The 3,467-nt window shown below is 46.9% G+C and overlaps 1 non-coding gene across 1 annotated transcript; it reads left to right on the forward strand.

The window, feature by feature from the left end:
* The first annotated feature begins 602 nt into the window (after positions 1-602).
* On the forward strand, positions 603-733 carry LOC121831245 (U6atac minor spliceosomal RNA). The gene has a single exon (XR_006074620.2). It is a non-coding gene; the product is annotated as a U6atac minor spliceosomal RNA (small nuclear RNA).
* Positions 734-3,467: the final 2,734 nt, after the last annotated feature.

Below are 3,467 nucleotides of genomic sequence, written 5' to 3' on the forward strand. Positions count from 1 at the left end.
CCAAACTGCATATGCAGCAGTAAACGCCATTCTGAATTTCGGATACGCCTACCCAATGCGTTGTTGGGCACCTTCTCCAGTATGTCCCCGCGCTGATGCCTCTTTGCCCTGGTTTGCCTCTCGTGTTCCCTCTTCTAAGCACCCTGCCATGTATTACTGTTGTACTCCACGGTGTTTCTCAGTATTGTGCTCTGACATTGAACTTCCCAAGATGGAAATCCGAGTGCAGTCCTTTAAAATACTTCACTATCCTTCGCTTCCTCAAGATGCTCCATTGACTGTAAATCTCCTTCACCCTTTGCCTCCGCAACACATCTCTTCCTCCGGCCCTGCCTTGCTGAACTAATCCCAGGTAGCTGCTCAGAGCTGTCGGACCCTGCTTTGGTGCCCATCGTCCCCTTTCCGTCCGCTTGGCTGACGTCCAGGATCATCCGCTGCATCCCAGCCTCCCTCCACCTCTCCTGGGCGTCCCTGGAGTGCGGTACAGACCCCTGCTGCTGCTCGCACCGCACCGTATCTTGCACTTGTATGGCTTGTGATTGCTTATTTTGCTACGTCTTCCACGGAACTGTAAGCTTCTTCGAGACAGGAAACACGGAGCTGTGTCGTATGGGAGGAGAGAAGTCCCACTCCCTTGATAAAGATGGAAGAAGCCCTCGGGTCCTCGGGTTTAATAACACATGCACGGTTAAGGCCTTGCCTCGCACTTTGTGGCATCGAACCGCTGTTCTGCCTCCACCCCTGTGTGATACAGCCTGGATCCCAGGTTCAATCCTGGGCAGAGGGAAAACAATCTGGCTACCATCCAGGAAACATGCTTCGCCCCCCCCCCTCCTTTCTTTTAATTATTTTTGTTCTTTGACAGAGAATCTCACACTGTGGGTTTTGCTGGCTAGCTTAGAACTCACTTTGTAGCTCAGACTGACCTTGAATTCATAGCAATCCTCCTGCCTTAGCCTCCCAAGTACTAAGATTATAGGCATGCACCTCACGCCATGCTAGGAAGTAAGTCTTATAAAACTTCAGAACAAAGGCTGGCAAGGTGTCTCAGTGGTAAAGGCACTTGCCATGCAACTCTAAATTAACTAGAGTGTCATCCCCAGAACACATGGTGGAAGTAGAGAATCGGCTTCTGAAAGCTGTCCTCTGCCTCACCCCACATCATGGTATATGGGCACCTTACTCGAATCAACAACAATAAATAAAATAGGAAAGGGGGGCGGGAAGAACTTCCGAAGGGGCTGGGGAGATGGCTCAGTGGATAAGAGTGCTTGCTGAGTGAGCGTGAGGACCTGAGTTCGAATCCTCAGTGTCTGTATTAGAAGCCAGGAATGGCTGCACTGGTAGGGGCTGAGCCAGGTGGACCACTAGGGCCTGCCAGCTGCCAGCTTACCTCCAGATTAAATGAGAGACCCTGCTTCAAAGGAATAAACTGGAGACTGATAAAGCAGGACACCTGATGCTCCCCTCTGGCCTCTGTTCATTCTACACACACATTACACACACACACACACACACACACACACACACACACACACACACACATCTTCAGAATCTTAAGCAATTATTCTAATATATAAATATACAACAGGAATGTAGTAACTCGGTTGATCATTAAGTAAGTGAACAAGTGATGTGGTGGACGAATACAAGGCGAGAATGCAAGACTAGATAGGAGGAGACTCAGGTGGAATGTGGGGGGACAGTTTGGGGAAATCTTTCCAGAGTGAAGAAGAATGGAGGGAAGGAACGGGAAGGGAGAGTCACAGGAGCGAATCAGTTCCAGATGAGAGGAGGAAACGGGAAACCTGTGCTGAAAAGTGTCTGTTCCTCTGTCCAGTGACAGGCGAGATATTTTTCTTCTTTCAGACCAGGCAGGATGGCGCACGCCTATAATCCCAGCACTGAGAGGTGGAAGCAGGGCAGGGAGTTTGAGGCCAGCCTTGACTACGTAGTAAGTTCTAGGCCAATCTAAAATGAAACCCTGTTTCAAGAGCTAAATAAATACAGGCTGGAGAACTGTCTGTAACTGTAACTGTCTGAATACAACTGTCTATAACTCCAGTTCTAGGGAATCCAAGCCTTCTTCTGGCCTTTGCAGGCTCCAGGCTCATGTGTGGTACACAGACACACATGCAGGCAAAATGTCCATACGAATAAAATAAAAATAATTAACTAACTAACTAAAATTCTTCATTCTATTCTTTAATCTGACGACTCCATCTCCTGCCTTGTGAGGCCCGAGGCTGGAGAGATGACTCTGTGATTAAGAGTATATACTGCTCTTGCAGAGGACCTGGGCCCGGTTCCCAGCACCCATGTAGGGCAGCTCACAACGCCTCTAACTCACAGCTCCCGATAGCTCCAAGGGGATCCAATGCTTCTGGCCTCTGTGGTCACCCACTGTCATCTTCACACACAGGCACACAGAGATACAATTAAATAAATATTTTTTTTTTTATAGTTGCCAGGTAGTGGTGGCGCACACCTTTAGTTCCAGAACTTGTAAAAGCAGAGGCAGGCAAATCTCTTGTGGGTTCAAGGTCAGCCTGGTCTAAAGAGCTAGCTCCAGAACAGCCAGGACTACACAAAGAAACTCTGTCTCAAAGGAAAATCAAAATTTAAATAATAGAATTGTGAGGGTCACCCAGGACAGGCCTTTCAGTGGGCTCATTAGTCACCATTTACCTCCGACTCTAACTCACCCAGCTGGTAATTGCTCACTTCCAAAGCCACACCCATTTATCCCACCTGCTCACCCTTCCTTTGGGTTGTCATTGCTCTGGTTCCAGGAACCGGGAGCATTCTGTTTGCTCTAAACTACCTTGAAAAAGTTTGCTGGATCTATCCTCATCAAGTAATGTTTGTTTTTTTAATACAAGTAAAACAAGGGGGAGGGATAAAACTGACAATATTATCCCTACACAGGATGTCTGTCTGTTTATATACGTCTAAATGTATGTTGAAGATTCCCTGCAGCTATCAAGCCAATTCTCTAAAGCTAACGGGACCAGAGTTCGGTAGATCTAATTCAGAACAAATTTTTATCCTTAGATGGGATGGAAAATCTAGGTGAGGATTAAGGTCATGGCCAAGGTACAAGAGGAGGAGGAAGTCTGAGTTAATTATAACCTAGGTTTTGCCTTCTTAATTCCAGGAAGCTGTCCCTTAGCTAGGTGGACAACGTGTGGATTGAGGGACATTCTTAGTGGCATTAGAAGCTGCCGGTTCTTGAGTTCTGAGATGTATTCCATAAGGGAGAGCAGTGTCAGTATTGAGCAACTAGAAATCTATCTTTTAGAAAGACGTTTGAGCAAGGATTTGGTTATTTTCTTTCTGGCGATCATGACTGGCCTGAAAGATTTGCCAAAAGCCAACACTCTCAAGACCATCTGGGTAAAGATAATTTGGCGTGTTTTTGTTGTTTAAAGTGCTGAGAATTAGCACTGAGGGCCTTGATTTATCAA

This window comes from Peromyscus maniculatus, chromosome 7 (assembly GCF_049852395.1).
Source record: "Peromyscus maniculatus bairdii isolate BWxNUB_F1_BW_parent chromosome 7, HU_Pman_BW_mat_3.1, whole genome shotgun sequence".
Taxonomy (NCBI): Eukaryota; Metazoa; Chordata; class Mammalia; order Rodentia; family Cricetidae; genus Peromyscus; species Peromyscus maniculatus.